The 18975-nt window shown below is 37.4% G+C and overlaps 1 long non-coding RNA gene across 1 annotated transcript; it reads right to left on the reverse strand.

The window, feature by feature from the left end:
* Positions 1-1158: 1158 nt before the first annotated feature.
* Positions 1159-18524, reverse strand: LOC123591399. The gene is made up of 2 exons (XR_006709303.1): positions 18209-18524; positions 1159-1400 (listed from the first exon to the last, which is right to left on the reverse strand). It is a non-coding gene; the product is annotated as an uncharacterized LOC123591399 (long non-coding RNA).
* Positions 18525-18975: the final 451 nt, after the last annotated feature.

An 18975-nucleotide genomic window follows, 5' to 3' on the forward strand; every position in this document is an offset into this window, starting at 1 on the left:
AGAGCCAGCATTTCAGAAATTAGGTCTAATCTACTAATACCAGTTTGTGCCCAGTGTAACAGAAAAGCTAGTACAGAAAACTTCATGGCTTTTAGGAGAGGCTCATCATTCACAACCATCTCTAAACTGTGCTCTAGGAGGGGAGGCACATCTTAGACACACATTTAAGGATTTGCTATCCCACAAGACAGCCGGGCCAGAGCCTCCTGGGAAACCAGGGACACCTACCATCTCTCTTGCAACCTGCCTCTCTCTGTCTCCATCTTAGAACTGATGAGTATGTTCATGGGTCTTACTGCTGTTTTATTAAACAGCAGTAAGATTCAGGGTTCTAATTTAGCTTGAAGGAGGGGAACGCTCCTGGCTCTTCTAGCCTGAGGCTTCACTCACCACGTTCTCTTCTAGCACAGAGTTGAGCATTTCCTCGCTTTCCTTCGCAATGTTTGCATACTCCTTGGGAACTTGAAGAAAACAAGTGGCTGAAGGCCTAACAGGATTCAAGTATTAGTGTGTTGCTAATCACAATACCATCTTAATACCAACCCAAACTCATTATAAATGGTAAAAATGGGTAATTTTGAAAGAGAGACACTCTGAGAGGGCAGAGCTGGGCAGGGAGCCAGGAATGAGGTCTTTTGAAATTCCAGAGGGACAGCACTCAGGACATGCATGGGGTATGCAGGGACACCACCAGAAGGAGCAGGAACAGGGCAAGGAAGGAGTGCCAATGACCAACTTTGCTTATCTACGTTTCTGGGGATGGCAACAATCCCATGAATCTCCAAATGTTACTGAGCAAAAAAGCTGTCATGCATCAGATTTCTGAAAGACTTAGAGGACTAATCTTCCAGAAACACTTATCCTATCTTAGATAACAAATAATACCAAGACTCCCAAAATACTTACTGTAATGTGCCACATAGTAGGCTTTTTTAAGATTTGTTGAATGAGTGGTTTCTCTTTTATTGTCTCTTTTGTCCTTGATCTTAAAGGACATTTTGCTTTAAAAGCTGCCAGCATAACCACTATTTTTAAACTGCTAAAAATATTTGAAAGTCTTTGCAACTTTTCAGTAAAATGTGTGTAAATATCATTATATTGCTTCATCATTGCAACTATTGAGAATGAAATCTTTTTTGGGAAGGAGGCTAAGGCACAGGCAAAGAAGTCTCAGAATTTTTATTTGGAAATATCGCTGGAAAACTAACAAAACAAAACTGATACTTTTAATTTGGAACATAAATCAATTTCCAAAGATAACTTATCACTTCAAACAGGTACTTTAGGGAACGGTTGGGTGTAAAAGGAAATGAAATAAGATGTACTCATTATCTGGGAGTTGGGCAGGTCCTGAAGAAGCTTGTTAGTTGGCCGGTAAGACATGTCCTTTCTCCATTCAACTGTAAAGGAAAAGCGAGGGGCATGGTTAATTTGAGCTTGGATCTGACTCAGAGTTACATATACATTTTTAATTACAGTACTGAGTTTATTTACAATACTTCATATGATTAATATTCACAATTTACACAAATTCTTAAATATGGTGCAAAATAAAGGGAAAATAATGACAGCGTGTGAGGGTACTCACGTCACTTTTTTAGCGCGCGCGCACACACACACACACACACACACACACTGTTCCTTAAAAAGAGAATGAGCTAGTTTCCAGTCACATGCATCCGGAAAGGTTCTTAATAACATGAGTGTGCCATCTTTCATTTTTCTTGAACCCTATTTACTCTGATTTCTTTTTTTCACACAGCTTTCTGTTTGCAGACGCCTCCAAACAAAATCTCCTGAATGAATTTTTTTTGTTATATTCTTTCCAATATTTAAAATACATAACTGTGATAAATTTTGGGAGTTCAGAATATTGATCCATCCTTTTTAAGTAATGTTTCCTGAACTTGCCTGATCAAAAAACAACCTGGGTGGAAGCGTCCTCGTTAAAATACATATTTGATGGTCCCACCACATGAAGCCTATTGAATCAGATTCTCTAAAAGAGAGGGCTAACAATCTGTATCTTTTAACAAGCATCACAATTGAGCCTTATAGTAAGGTAAATTTAGGAAACACTGCCCTACAGCAACATTTGTCCTAAAATCCTTTCTTTTGAAGAAAAGCCTTCTTCCTATGGGTCCTTGAACTTTCGAACCCTTTGAACTTTTCTCTAGAGTAAATCTGTTTTCTTCTGAACAAATCTGATGAAACAGGTCTCTTTGACTTCTTTTCTTTTCATAAGTGCTCTGTGGTGAAAGTCATTCTGCTTAGCTGATTCCAATATAATCAATCAAGCTAAAACTGTGTGAGCTCATTATTTAGGAAACTCATGGAAAGAACTCCAGCCTTGGAATTAGGTAAACCTGGATTTAAATTTCCCATTTAGACAAATCTGGGTATAAATCCCCACAATGTATTTAATACACATGACCTTGAGTGAATTCCTTAAACCCACTTACTTTCAATTTTGTTAATCTGTAAAATTGGAAGAGAACATAGGGTAGAATGCCCACCCTATAGCAATAATAGAATAGAATAAACACTGTTGCTTAAGGCTTTATTTTTTTAAATTCCAGTGTAGTTAACATACAGTGTTATATTAGTTTCAGGTGTACAATATAGTGATTCAACAGGTCCATATATCACTCATCAAGATAAGTGTACCCTTTTCTTAAAAAAAATTTTTTTTTAATGTTTATTTTTGAAAGAGGGAGACAGACAGAGAACGGGCAGGGAAGGGGCAGAGAGAGAGACACAGAATCCAAAGCAGGCTCCAGGCTCCAAGCTGACAGCACAGAGTCCAGTGCGGGGCTCGAGTTCACAAACTGTGAGATCATGACCTGAGCTAAGTCGGACGCTTAACAAACTGAGCCACCCAGGCACCCCAGTGTGCCCTTTTCTTTAAAAAATTTATTCATTTATTTTTGAGAGAGAGAGAAAGAGAGTGAGACAGAGACAGTGAGCAAGTGAATGCAAGTGGAAGAGAGGCAGAGATAGAGGGAGAGAGAGAATCCCAAGCAAGCTCCACACTGTCAGCACAAATCCCAACGTGGGCTTGATCCCATGAACTGTGAGATCATGACCTGAGCCGAAATCAAGAGTTGGATACTCAACAAATTGTGCCACCCAAGCACCCCCGTATAAGTGTATTCTTAATCCTTTTCATCTCTTTCACCCATTCTCCAACCCACCTCCCCTCTGGTAACCATCTGTTTGTTCTCTATAGTTAAGAGTCTGTTTATGGTTTTGTCTATTTCTTTCCCTTTGTTTTGTTTCTTAAATTCCACATGTGAGTGAAATCATATGGTATTTTCTTTCTCTGACTGGCTTATTTTGCTTAGCATTGTATTCTAGATCCATCCATCATCCATGTTGTTGCAAGTGGCAAAATTTGATTCTTTATATGGCTGAATAATCTTCTGATATATACACCACCTCTTCTTTATCCATTCATCTATCAATGGACACTGGGATGCTTCCATAGATTGGCTATTGTATATAATGCTATAATAAACATAGGGGTGCATATATCCTTTTGAATTAGCTTTTTGTATCATTAGGTAAATACCCAGTAGTGTAATTACTGGATCATATGGTAGTTCTATTTTTAATTTTTTGAAGAACCTCCATACTGTTTTCCACAGTGGCTACACCAGTTTGCATTCCCACCAACAGTACACAAGTGTTCCTTTTTCTCCACACTCTCACTAATGCTTGTTGTTTCTCGAGTTTCTGATGTTAGCCATTCTGACAGGTGTGAGATGATATCTCATTGTGCTTTTGATTTGCATTTCCCTGATGATAGATGATGTTGAGCATCTTTTCATGTGTCTGTTGACCATCTGTATGCCTTCTTTGGAAAAATGTGTATTCATGTACTCTGCCCACTTTTTAAAAAAATTTTTTAATGTTTATTTATTTATGAGAGAGAGACAAAGTGTAAGCGGGGGAGGACAGAGAGAGAAGGAGACACAGAATCTGAAGCAGACTCCAGGTTCTGAGCTGTCAGCACAGAGCCCAACATGGGGCTCAAACTCATGAACTGTGAGATCATTACTTGAGCCAAAGTTGGATGTTCAACAGACTGAACCACCCAGGCGCCCTGCCATTTTTAATTGGATTATTTGGTTTTTGAGTGTTGAGTTTTATAAGTTCTTTATATATTTTGGATAATAACCCCTTATTGGATATATCATTTAGTGCTTTAGTTTTACATAGTAGTTTTTAAAATATTTTTCTTAGTGAGGCACCTGGGTGGCTTAGTCGGTTGAGTGTACAGCTTTTGATTTCAGCTCAGGCTCATGAGATAGAGCCCCACATCAGGCTCTGTGTTGACAGCATGGAGTCTGTTTGGGATTCTTTCTCCCTCCCTCTCTGTTCCTCCGCTTCTCATTCTCTCTCTCTCTCTCTCTCTCAAAAGAAATAAATAAACTTTTTTAAAAAATTAAATATTTGTCTTAGTTTTTAGTAATGGTGACAAAGCAACAATAGAAAACTTTGTCCAACTAGAATTTTAAGACAATTTAAGATGTTGCCACCATTAAAAAGATATACTAATGCTCAATAAATAATAGGCTTACTTATTTTAAAATATAATTTGGCTTTAAAGAGCTCTTATTTACTTTCATGCAAAGCCAAGAGGGAAAAACAAAGTTAACATCAAGCTGTCAAAAGAAGGCAAATCAAGTTGAGTCATTCATTACTCTTCCTGAGTCACCCACTTAAATGGTTAGGCCTTTTCTTTTGTTTCTTTCCTGTTTTTGTTTCTTTCTTAATTTGGCCTTTTCTCAACTCATGAACCACAAACTAATGATAGGATCAATAAATCCCAAAAACTAAACAGAAAAAAGCAGATTGCCTTTCTACCTGTTACACTGGCTTTTATCCTATCACTTAATCATAGTCACCTACAAAACCATTTTGTTTATCTTATTAACTACTTTGGTTTTCTCTTTTCTCCGTCCTACAGGGACTGTTTACCAATTGTCCTGGCTTGCAAGAACTAGCAAACACTCGAATGGAGGATGTGTTTAGCTACGGGAAGCCATGATTACCACCACTGTTAAATTCCCATTTTACCCGCCATGATAGCCCCCAAAAGGTTCTTCAATGTCCAGTCAAGCATTCTGGAAAATATCTAAACTGCTCACTTGGAGGGTAAGAATTTATGACCAGAATGCTTAGCCATTTGATTCAGATTATCATTATCATTTTTTATCAAGAATAAAATTTTCTTGTGAAGTGGCAAATATTTGTTTTTATTGCTATAACATCTTAATATTTAAGACACCAAATGAGAAATCTGGAAAACAGACTATTTTAACCTTGTTTTCAAATTTAAAATCTCTTCTTGTCTTCAGAGACCTATATGTCCCAGAGCACGTATCTCTATACAAGTTTTACAATCTCTCTTTGAGAAGTGATCTGAAAATATAGCTTACTATATATTATGTTATTATGTAATTACAGATTTAAATAGAATATTTTTACATAGAGTGTTTATATAATTATCTTGGTTGCTATGCTCCTTGCTGGTGAATGGTAAAAAGCATATCAAGATAACACAGAAAAACTTGCTCAAATAGAAATGAGAGATATTTTATGCTGGCCTTCCAATTAAAAACACAAATGTTATTCTAGCTGAGAAAGGGCCTCTAGGCCCTAAGAAAGAAGTTGGTTTGAGAGAACTATAAGAAAGTATAAGGAAAAATTCATTCAACAACAACAACAACAAAGATGTTTACCATACACAGAAGTTATCTCCAGCCACACAAGTAAAAACCTGAAACTAGCAGAAATTTTTATCTTGCTGTAATACATCATAAAGCACTGTGTAACATGTTGTCTGTTTTTAACTTAAGCTGGATACTTAAAAAGATAAATGCCTACTTTTTTTTTACTTACAGCAAATTTCTATTCACTGGTCCTTCCTTTCTACAATTGTTCTGTTTTGATTGATATTGGCAGCCATTGTTTCTTTAGCATTGTGTTTACAGGTATGTTAGATTTTTTTTTTTTTTTTTTTTGCTGTTGTTGCAATTTCCATCTTGAGGTGGGAGTTTCAAACCATGCTGACAGCTAGCATCTAAACACCATTTTCAGTCACAGTTGGCTAACATAATGTCTTATAGTCAAGGTGGTAATTTTTATACAGAGCCTCAGGGCTAAGTGATGAATGACATGTTCAAAACACACAACACAAGCACAAGTGATAACAGGGCAAGAGTACCCTCAAGTTTTAGGGCTTGAGTTAAAAAGTAAGCAGCTTTTAATCACCGTGGCAAGCAGAACGACAACCTGAGAAACAAAAGCCACAAACAGCAAGATCCATATACAGTATTTTCAGCTCTCTATGTAAGAAAAGCAACACAGTGTGGGATGTGTGAACTCAGCGAGTGAGTCAGAGAGGTAGGTACATTCTATGTCATGGTTACATTCTCTCATTGAGAAATATTACATCAGCCATTTGTCCCGGAAGATAAATGTGAACATGTTTTCTGCAAGCAGTTTTTGTTCCTGCAAAAATTAAACATAGTTATACCTCACTTTATTAAATTATAAAAATAATGTATCTGTGACTCACAGGAGTTCAGCACCTCACAGCATTGCTTTGACTGAGTTATGCTTTAATGATGCCTTTAGCTTCCATGAAATGCTGCTATAAGGAAGTCAAAAGAAATTTGCCATTTCATTTTGCTGTTTAAAAAATAGTTGGGTAGATTATAGAACCTATCACTCAATGTATCCTATAAAGAAAAATCCCCTTGGACAAAATTTATTCCAGAAAATCCTGCCAGGAAAAGCTTTATCTTTTCTAAGGTTTCTGTTTCTTGCTTTTAAATAAGAAGAAACTGTAACATGTTGTATTTTCCCCTTTGCATTGACTGCCAGGAATCTCAAAATATGAAGCTCAATGTGGCAATAAGTAACCTATATGGCACCATTTTACATTCATCATTTTTCCTTCGTTCTATTTCCATTTCTATTTTATTGTATTTTTATTAACATCATAAAAGCTGGGGCACCTGGGTGGCTCAGCCCATGAAGCATCTGACTCTTGATTTCAGCTCAGATCATGATCTTGCAGTTTGTGAGATCCAGTCCCATGCCAGGCTCTGTGCTGACAGTGCAGAGCCTGCCTGGGATTCTGTCCCTCTCCTTCTCTCTCTGCCTATCCCCCACTCTCTCTCTCCCTCTCTCTCAAAATAAATAAACATTAAAAAAATTTTTTTAATTGCAAAAGCTACTTCAAATTCTTTATGGAAAGGATTGTTAGTAAATTCTATTGGTTATCAGTAAATATGGTTAAAGCTACTTCAAATTCTTTCTGGGAAAGAACTGGAATCAGTCAATTCAATTATCAGCGTTTATGGCAACATTGACTCTCTGAAACACAGTTGATAATCAAAAAAGTAAATTAAAAAGACTCTAAACAGTTCCAATCTAGTTACAAAAGCTTTGCACCAAAGATCACATGGTGTTACACCAGGAAAACGACTCTGTCCTTCACTTATAGCTTCTTTTAACTCTGTTTAGACACAACTCTAGCAAGATGGGTTATTGTGTTCCTTAGGGCAAAGAGAATAGGAAGCAGTAGTGAGAAACTGCTTGAAGTAGTCACACTGTTAATAAAAAATAATTTCCAATGTATAGTGAGGGAAGAGGATAAGCAACTATTAAATGCAGTCAAAAGAGGTTAAACCCTTGCTAGTCCAGAACCATTTTACAGAGAGCAGAGTTTCTCATCGTGATCCTGAGCATTTACATTAGAATTTGTTAAAAATGTAAAGTCCTGAGACCCATATCAGAATCTTTGGGGTGTGGCAAAGTACAATATTCGCAAGCACATCAGGTAATTCATTCATAAAGGACAGTTTGTGAATTACAGGTATAGACCCAGACAACTCTATATTACTCAGTAGGTCTTCAGGGCCCGATCATACATCATAGATTACATCAGAGTCTTCCTCTTTGAGAAAATGGGAAGATACGTGATCAATTTTAGAAAGGTTATCCCTTAGGGGCACATGGGGGCTCAGTCCGTTGAGCATCCGACTCTTGATCAATTCTTGATTTCAGCTCAAGTCATGATCCCAGAGTTATGGGATCCAGCCCTGCATTGGGCTCTGCGCCTGCTTAAGCACAGAGCATGGAGCCTGCTTAAGATTCTCCCTCTCCCCCTCTGCCCCTCTACCCCACTCACACTTGCTTATTCTCTAAAATAAATTTAAAATTAAAAAAAGAAAGATTATCCTTTAGAATTGTTAATATGCAAAGAATTTAGTGTTTTATTATTTTCATGTGCAACAGGATAATTATCAATACATCCAGATAATTACAGAATTGTGACTGTCAAGAACTGTGAAGGGCCTGAGGTTCTACCCTAGTCACAAGTTGACAAGTTAACCTGCCACAGTGTCATGCTGACAGAAGCCTGGAGATTCCTGGGTCAGAGACAAAGGACCTTGTTACTCACAGCACAGCAAGGAACAGGAGCTTCTTATTTGTGCCAATTTCCTTCCACCCCTGGACTCTCAAGGGCTATCCAGAGGGGCCCAGGGGGGTTTGTGTCACAGCTGAGGAAACCCAAGCTTAGCAATCCCCAATCTTTTTTAATGCAACTAACCCACATGGCCTAAACTTTGTTCTGGAAGGAGGCATTATCCTTATCATACTGGACAGTAAACAAACTTGTTCTCTGCTCCAGAGGGAGACACTATCTCTATCTTCCAAGGTTGTTCACTGTACAAATATCCTTACAGAGATAGTCTGGGATAAAAACTGTCAGTGCCTCTGCTCACAAAATGTGTAGAAACAAGAGAGACAGTGAGAACCGTGTCCCAGTAGTGACCTCTTTCTTGGGGCTGTGGAGTGATGTGTATTGTCCTTTTAAAATACAGGAATTTGTTGTCACTTGAACAAAACCTGTTTTCTTATCCTCCTTTCTCGCTGGTTGCTCTTCTCTGTCTTGTTCTCCAGTCCCTCTACTTCTCCCAGACCTCTGAACACTGGAGTATCGAGGCTTTAGTCCCCTCTGCCTGCAATCACCCATCAGTGATTTTACCCAATCCCATAGCTTAAATAGCATGTAAATTGTCAACAACTCCCAAATTTGTATCACCATCCCAAGCCATGTTTTGAACTCCAATCTTACTCAACATTTCCACTTGGATATCTAATACATACTCAAACTTTAGTTCCATATTCCACCTGTGGTCTTCTTCAGTGTAGTTCACGGGTGATTCTATCCTTCCAGTTGTTCAGACCAAATATCTTGGATCATCCTAGACTCCTCTTTCTCTCCTATCCCACCTCAAACCTCTCAAGACATACTGTTGGCTTTATCATTAAAGTGGATCTTACCACCTTCATCTGATCTCTCTACTGATTTCTGAAATAGGCTGCTCAACTGATCTCCCTTCTACTGCCCTAGGATCCAAACTTCTCCCGATATACACACATACACACAGTCTATTGTAAAAGTCAGATCACTCACCCCTCTGTGCAAAATTGTCAGTTGGATTCCTGAGAGCCTCCCCAACCCTTTTATCTCTCTTACCTTTTCTACTACCATCTCTCCTTCCAGTCACACTGGCCTTTCTGTTGCATGAACAAACGTAGGCACACTCACACTGCATTAATCTCCCACTGCCATTATAACAAATTACTGCAAACTTAGTGGGTTAAAACAACACAAATTTATTCTCTTACAGTCTAGAGGTCAGAAGTCCTAAATCAATTTCACTGGGCAAAAGCCAAGGTGTCAGCCTGGCTGGTTCCTTCTGGAAGCTCTGAGGGGAGAATCTATTTTCTGCCTTTTGCAGCTTCTAGTGGCCACGTATGTTTCTTCACTCCATCTTCAAATTGTATTACTCCAACCTCTGCTTCCATCATCACATCTTCTCTGGCTTTTGATTGCTCTGTGTTTTTCTTATTATGATTATATTGTGTTTATTTGAATAATCCAGATAATCTTCCCATCTCAAGATCCTTAATCACATTGGCAAGGTCCCTTTTGCATATAAGATAATATTCACAAGTTCTAGGCATTAGGACATAAATATATGTGGTAGGGCCATTATTCAGCCTACCAAACCCACTTCAGGGCACTGGCTGTTCTTTCTGCAGGAAACACTCTTCTTCTAGATACGCACATGGTTGATTTACTCACCCCCCTCAAGTCTGGCCTCAATAAGGCCAACCCTGACTACCTATTTAATATGGCAACACTCAACAACTCCTCACCCCTACGTTCCTGATTCCCTTTTCTATTCCCTTACTTTACCTGCTCTGACTTTTCCTCATAGCACTTACTATCTTCCAACATACTACATTATTTACTCATTTATTGTCTATCTTCCCACACTGCAATGCATGTTCCATGAAGCCAGACATTTTTGTCTGTCTTGTTTATGGATATATTCCAAATACATTCAGCAGTACCTGGCACATATGAGGAGTTCAATAAATGTTGACTAAGTAAATATGTCATAGATCTCACAAACTTAGAACACCAAAAGAAGATCATATTTCTTAATGTCAAATAAAAATAGCTCAGACTCCCCACCTGTCTCAGTTTCAAAAATTAAATTCTCACCACATTCTTGCTAACTATAGGTGCCAATTCCTTCAGAAATCTCCTCTGCTAGGTCCACCTGTCTCCCACTGTGACTACCATACTTTCATCCTTTCTTCCTAAGGGCAAGAGAGTCCTGTCCCCAATGTTCCACAGCTCAAAAACAGGCCATTTCTAACAGAGTTAGGATAACTAAGAGACCAACCAAGCAAAGAGTAGTTTAAACTGCTACTAGAAGTGACCACTTTTCTTAGAACCTAAAACTACAAACTCAACCTCAGAATCTCTTGTCTGGCTCCCACAATTCCTCCAAGTAACAGAGGGCAGCTCACCCCCTCCACCACAGGAGAGGTTCAGGAGCTCTGTCTGCACCCCATAGTCTAAGCAAAACTGTTGCTTAACTCAGAGAGAGTAGAAATCTGAAATTTGCTTCCAAGAATGTGTACTTCTCTGCCCCTAAATTGTCTTCTTCCCACAGTAATTTATAAGGACATACTATTTCCAACCCATTGGAGTCATAATAGTACAATCCATCATAATTCAATAATTGCACATTTTCTAGATAAACTCTAGAGGTTATTTGATTTTTTTAAGTTTTTTGTTTTGGTTTGGTTTTTTGTTTGTTTTTGGTTTTGTTTTCTTAGAGAGAGAGAGAGAGAGAGAGTACGAGCTGGCGAAGGGCAGAGAGAGAGGGCAACACAGAATCTGAAGCAGGCTCCAGGCTCTGGGCTGTCAGCACAGAGCCTGACGCGGAGCTCGAACTCACCAACTGTGAGATCATGACCCGAGCCAAAGTCGGACGCTTAACCAACTGAGCCACCCAGGCGCCCCTGATTTTGAATAACACTCTTTGTGGGGCTTCAACAGAACAGTCTAGAATAATAAGCTTTAACCAGCTCAGTTAAATCATTTTTAGGGTTCCCTGTCTCTGAGCTGTCCAGTTGCATGCTTTCTACCCTACTTGTGTCTCCCCTCTAATCTTTGGCAAATGCTTGGACAACGGCATGAGTGAGAATACATACATAATCCCCACAAGAACAAACAATAATTTTCAGAGACCTCAGGGTCTACATTTACAGGGAAAAAAGTCTCTAAAGAAAACATAAGGATACTCTCAATGTCCCCGTCTACAGAACTCCCACCATCTCCATCTGAAACATCTGTTTCCCGTTACTGCACGACCTTTAGGCCTTCCCCAACTATAATAGAAGAGGAAAAGGAACAACTTTCAAAAGAAGGCTTTTATTTGCATATCTAAAAGCCTTGTCAAGAGATTTTCCCAAAACAAAGGAGCAGTTTACCCTCAAAGCTGAATTCAAATTGTCCCCAAAAGGCTCTGAGGCTTTTAGATTGGCAGGCTTTTTAGTTTAAGGAAAGAGAAAAAAAAAAAAAAAAAAAAAGTTGAGGTCCACTCTACAGTCATCAAGTTTTATTAAAAGATGAGTAATACATTTTCCAACGTGTCAAAACAATGTTTCAAAATGCAAAAAAGAGTTTTGAAATAGCCAAATCTTTCTTAAAGATTTTAAAGTCATTTTCTGCAGAAGTCTGAGCACCTGTTTGCCAAAACGGGTACCCACAGAACGACAGTCTCCAAAAAGGGCCTAATATTTTATATATTTTATATGTGTATCTTACTTTGTTTTGTCTTAAGCCCTTACCCACCAGAATGTGAGCTTCAAGGGAGCAGAGTTTTTTTTCTATTTTATTCATTGCTTGCATCATTAGGGCACAGAACACTGCTTAGTACACGGAAGGTACGGAATAAATAAATTAGTTGGATGGATGGATGGATGGGAAATTCTGAATGGATGGATGGGAAATTCTGATGTTCTAAGAAGGAAAATGTCAGATTCTAAATAGACTGCTATGATAATAGCAAATCTTTTAACACAAATTTTACCCATTTTAAAGTTTTTCACAATTGTTCCTTATAATACACAGTATATACTGGTAGGGAAGCATTTCAAAATAAACCATCACAGATATAAACCATCAGTTTCCCCATGCTAGTGCCTAAGACCCCAAAGCAAAAATGGTCTCAAGCCTTGGTCACACAGTACTTAGTAAGCACTAAGTTCTTAATGTGTAGGTAATGAATAAATAAAGTAAAACAAAATTTCTAGTCCTGCTATGGGATCATAGTTTTCTACAAATTTTCCTACAAAACATCTGCTTCAGCTTCTTAGGTATAATATAGTCTTTGAATAAAAGTCATTGTTTGTTAGATTTTAAGTTCTTTGAAAACACAAAAAACTGTCTAGGGATATTTTTTATTTCGAGGAAATGTGTACTTTCAGACAAGTGACATAAGACACGTTTTTAATAACTGTAAACTTTATGATAGTTTTTAAACTCTTATGAGAAAAAAATAAACATTTTGAGAGATTTACTTTTAGACTTATGCTCCTTCCCTAGCAACACTCCCCTGTATTTAGATCATTTTGTTGAAGGAATTGACGTATGAGAATAATCATGAAATATTGCATAAATAATTTTCTTTCATGATTCTGTTTCCTTGAGTTCTAAAAAAATACTTCTCACAGAAGATAGCAAAATTGATATTGAACAAAGATGATAAAAAAATCTCTAAGATGGCAAGTTATTAATTGTCTACTGGCATAAGGATAGACATATAGATCAATAGAATAAAACTAAAGAGTCTAGAAATAAACCTTCACACTTATGGTCATTCAATTTCAACAAGGTTGCCAAGACAACTCAATAAGGAAAGAATAGTCTTTTTAACAAATAGCACTGAGACAACTGGATAGCTACATGCATCAGAATAAAGCTGGAGTCCTACCTCATACCATATACAAAAATTAATGCAAAATGGATCAAGTACCCAAATATAAGAGTTACAAGAATAAAACTCTTCGAAGAAAGCATAGGACTAAATCTGTGACCTTGGATTAGGTAATGTTTTCTTAGATATGACACCAAAAGTACAAGTGACAAAAGAACAACAGATAAATGGGACCTTATCAAAATTGAAAACTTTTGTGCTTCAAAGGACACGATCAAGAAAACTAAAAGACAACCTATAGAATGGGAGAAATTATCTATGAATCATATATCTAATAAGGGACTTGGATAATGGACTATATAAAGAACACTTACAACTCAATAACATGAAGACAAATATCCCAATTTAAAAATATACAAAGGATCTGAATAGACATTTCTCCAAAGAAGATCTACAAATGACCAATAAGCACAAGAAAAAGATGTTCAACACCATTATCTATTCAGGAAATGAACAATGAAAATGAGCAAATCAAATGAACAAATCAAAATCACAATGAGATAGCACTACACATCTACTCAGGTACATAAAATTGCTGGAAAAGACAATATCAAGTGTTGGTGAAAATGTGGAGAAATTGGAATCTCATAGGCTATTGGTGAATATATATTGGGAATTTATATTGGGAATATAAAATGGTATAGCCACTTTGGAATACGGTTTGGCTATTCCTCAAAAAGTTAATATAGAGTTACCATGTAAGCCAGGAGTTCTACCCCTAAGTGACAAAAGAAATTAAAACAGGTGTCCGAACCAAAACCTGTATATGAATGTTCATAGCAGCATTATCCATAATGGACAAAAAATGAAAATAACCCAAATGTCGGTCAAATGATAAATGGATAAACAAAATATGGTATACATATAACGTAATATTATTCAGCCATAACAAGGAATGAAGTATTCAGACATGCTACAACACGGATAAACCTTGATAATATCATACTACATGAAAGAAGTCAGACACATAAGGCCACGAATTATATGATTTCACTGATATGAAATGTCCAGAACAGTCACATCCATAGAGACAGAAAGTAGATTAGTGGCTTTCAGGAGTTGGGGGGGAAGGAAGGAATGTGGAGTGACTGCTAATGGGTTAAGTGTTTCTTTTTAAGGGATGATGAATGCATTCTAAAATTAGACAGTAGTGGTAGTTGCACAACTTTGTTAGTATACTGACCATCATTGAACTATATAACTTAAAAGGGTGAATGTTATGATATGTGAATAAACTGTTATTAAAAAAAATAAAAATTGTTTTGGAGGGGCACTTGGCTGGCTCAGTAGGAAGAGCATACGACTCTTGATCTCAAAATTGTGAGTTCGAGCCCCACATGGACAGACATTACTTAAATTAAAAAAAAAATTTTTTTAATAAAAACTTTCAAAAAATTGTGTTTGGAGACAACTCAAAATGAACCACACTTTAATAATACTTTTTTTTTTTTTTTTAATTTTTTTTTTTAATGTTTTATTCATTTTTGAGACAGAGAGAGACAGAGCATGAACGGGGGAGGGGCAGAGAGAGAGGGAGACACAGAATTGGAAGCAGGCTCCAGGCTCTGAGCCATCAGCCCAGAGCCCGATGCGGGGCTCGAACTCACGGACCGCGAGATCGTGACCTGGCTGAAGTCGGACGCTTAACCGACTGCGCCACCCAGGCGCCCCTAATAATACTTTTATAGATGTATGCATCTTTGACCTGGAAAGAACCTTAGAATTTTACTTTTGTGTTTGAGAAAAGACAACCACTAAAATGTCTTACTTTGTCTAATGAAATGTGTCATATGAATTGCCCTAACCTTCCTGTGAAGATCACATGAGATAATATGAGGCAAATTGCTTTGGAAAGAACTGGCCCTGTAAATATAGTCTATGATATTGCTGTCATTTTTTACAGTGTTAAAGGCCAAAAAGAAAAGAAGTCTGCGCCTTCTCTTTTTGGCCCCTTCAACTAGCTTCCCATGCAACTTTTACAGAGTCTCAAATAATCTCTTCCTCTCCCTTTAAGAGGGAATATTAGAATATTATAAAAGAAGGCATAAAAGCATGTAGGAAAGGCTTGCTCCCTGAAAGTCTTCACTGATTGAACTTGATTTAAAGGTTCACTTACTCCCTTCCTCCTGCATCTCCCAACCCCTCCCAAAATCAAGGGGGGGGGGGAAATCAATGTTTTGTTGTTTAGTGCTGTTAAAGGCTGTAGCTAAATAGCTAAAAGCAGATGAGACCGATATGGAGATGTATTTGCCTCCTGAACTATTGAATGAATATTAAAGCAGCAATCCAGACATCTTTTCTTACCTGAGCCTTATTGGTACAATAGAAACCGTGTAAGCACCAGGCTGTCCTACTGGGGGTTTAAGAAGAATTTGGCAATCTTAGAAAAATGGTTTAACATTAAAATTGAGAAGAGAATCTATGGAAATAGTCCCATGTGTTCCCAAAAGGAATGAGAGGAAAAAATGAGATCGCAAAGTTAAATACTCTATTCTTAGGAAAAAAACCATAACCTAGCAGCTCATCGCCTGTCTAGTCAAGTTTTCATAAGAACTGGGGAGCTTACTAAGAAAAAAAGGCTAGATTAATGTGTTTTCTGATACACTACTCTAAAAGAAACTTTAAGACAATGGTGACTTTGCCTTATCCTACCCCCAAATCTCCTTTGGACTACATGTTTAACAAAAGTTGTTCAGAGCTGTTCTATTCTCTAATTCTTTCTCTAATGGCTCCACTCTAAGAAAGAAATACCAGAAAACTGTGTGCATAGAGTTATAACCTTAACTCTCTAGCTGACTGCACACTCTGGAAGGAATAATGAAGCATTTTATGAGTCCAACATAATGTAGCTACTATATAGAAATTTTAGGAATAACCATTATGGCTGAATACTGCCATGTTTGCAAAAAGACAAGGGAACAATTCCCAGAAGAATAGATTCCTAAAATGATTCTTAAGGAATATGTAGGATTTAGCTAGACAAAGAGACAAGTCTGAGGGAGGAGACTTGGAAGTCTAAGGGAGGAGACTGGAAGAGAGGAGGCCAGAATCCTAAGGCAGAGGCCAAACCACACAGAGCCTTTTTGGTTCCGCAAGGTAGTTTGGACTTGATTTTACACGAGTAGACCTTGCAAGGCCATTGAAAAGTTTGCCACCAGAGTAGACAATATGCTAATTGCAAATTGCATAGTATCACCTTTTCTGTACATTTCAGCCAGATTTTTAAGCTATTTTAAAGTGAGATATTTCTCACTAGAAACTTGAAAAATATGAGCATCAGATAATTATGCTGTAAGCCATTGCTCTGTGGCTTATTACCGTCAGACCTGCTTGTTCTCTGTTTTAAGGATGCTTAATTGTTTCTGTCTTTGTTGTTCTGTGTGATTGTTTAGGTTTAACATTCTACAGTTACTCTCTACTACTACGTTTATAAAAACCAATTTGGGAGCTAATCATCAGACACAAATTATCTCGTTTATGCCTTAACAGATTATTCATTATATACACCCATGGATTGTCATCCAAGTAAATTTTAGCCAGATATTACCTATGGCTTTAAAAATTGGACTTCTATAAACAGAAAGCCAGCTACTTAAGTAAACAAAAAACTGCAAAGTTTCTTTCTCAATACAAAGAGCCGGAAATTGATTACAATCTGGATATATGATGGGACTCTGACCAATCTTGGTTCCCAGGTCAAATGATGGTATTTGCTCCCCATTTATTTAGAAGAGGGTAAATCATCAACTACATCTGGCTCAGCCCCTTAAGGTGTACTCTAGGATCACTTTAATGACATTTAGATCATACATAGCAGGGCCTGAGTGCTAGTTTAAGAGTTTCTGATTCTGCGAAAGTCTTGTTAATAGAATTACTTCAGAATCAACATTTTCGTCATGTAAATCATTTCTACTTCATCACAAGAATGCTTTCTTCTAAGCCTCCAAATACAAAAGCTACCTTAAAGGAAAAGAGAAAATATTCAGAAGCTCCTCTTGTTTACAAGATAAAGCAAAGTCTAACTACTTACTGTATTGCACCTACGTATTTTGGTTTTATTTTGATCACAAAACAAAGAAGTCATAGTTTCACCTCTTGATAGCACCTCAACGCTGAATTACCATTAAAGGCACAGAAACAATCCACTCCTGACATTCTCTTCAACAACATTCATTAGGTAATAAATTCATTCATTTGCACTTGTTACCCACAGAACTATTATAGTATTCTTATTTTATCTTACTCTTCTGACACTGGGCTATAACAACTCACTGCAAATACAGGTACGCTAGCAGTGTTTCCCTGCAGTTTAGAAGTGAAATCTAAAAATAAAAAAAGGAAAGACAAAGACCTCACTATTTTCAGTGAAAAATACTGTTTGGGCAAAGCCTTTTATTCTAAGCCCTTTTAGACTGAACATCATTTTAGTCTCAATTAACTCTTAATTAGATTAAGCGTCAGAGAGAAAGACTTCCACAAAATATCTACAGAGTCCTAAAAATGTAGTATTAAAGAAAAATCTTCAGCCTGATTCCTAGCCTTTTAGATGACTCCTTACTATTTATAGTGCAAAGAAAATAAGGGTTGTTCATTACATGGCGATGCTACGTAGCTTGTTAATTTATACATGTGTCTATCGGGTAGAAAACGCTTTGCTTCTTCTTTACAGCATCCAGTCCACCAGGTAGATTTAAAAATAAAATTGGTCAATCAAATAGCACAGCTCAGAAGAAAAGCTTACTGTTTCGTGGTTATAGAGCGAAAGGCCCACTGTGAAAGCAATGACTGCTTGATTCTTTCGAGAGAGAACATTGAAGTACCCGCAAAGTGGATGACTCCGCAGTCTCTTAACAGGGGCCACTGCTGTGAAAGCAGATCTCCGCTTGCCTCTGCCTGGAAGGAGCGGTCCCGAGCAGTGGAAAAAAAGAAGGAAGAGGTTCTTGTCAGAATCGCATGAAGACAGAACACTGATGTCCACAAATTAGTTCTCCTGCCCAACTACCTGCTGTTGTTGTTATTCCCCACTTCTAAACTGAATCAATACTAGTCGGGAGAGATTTCAGGAAAGGTCTGTTGCGGTCCAACTGTGATTCTTTCCTAATACTCTTTTGGAACACTTCCTATGAAGGATACAGTATTAAAATCTATCAACTTGTGTCTGATTTCATTTTCCCCTTAAGCCGACTTCAGCACTTTATTTGAAATTATGTTAGGGACTTCTCATCTTTCTGCAATGTACATTGATTGCTTTTACAATCAGGAAAAATAAACTAATAAAAAAGAAATTACATTTGAGGCAGTGTGATTATCAAACTGTTCTTAGTTATTTAAACTGCTCATCATAGGAAATAAGGAAAGACATTGATCTTCCTTGCTATATTTCACATTCTTCACCAAAACTTCATTCTTCTCTTTACAAATTTTCTGCCAATTATTTATTTATTTTTTTCATTACAATTGCATGATCCCTTTTAAATGTTTTCTCTGAGTAACTTAGACTGACCTTTTCCCCCTAGGCCTGGGCTTAATGAACATTTTCCTTTCACAAACCTCTCAGACCTGTTAAAAGGGCCCTCAAATACACAAG

Source organism: Leopardus geoffroyi, chromosome B4, assembly GCF_018350155.1.
Source record: "Leopardus geoffroyi isolate Oge1 chromosome B4, O.geoffroyi_Oge1_pat1.0, whole genome shotgun sequence".
Taxonomy (NCBI): domain Eukaryota; kingdom Metazoa; phylum Chordata; class Mammalia; order Carnivora; family Felidae; genus Leopardus; species Leopardus geoffroyi.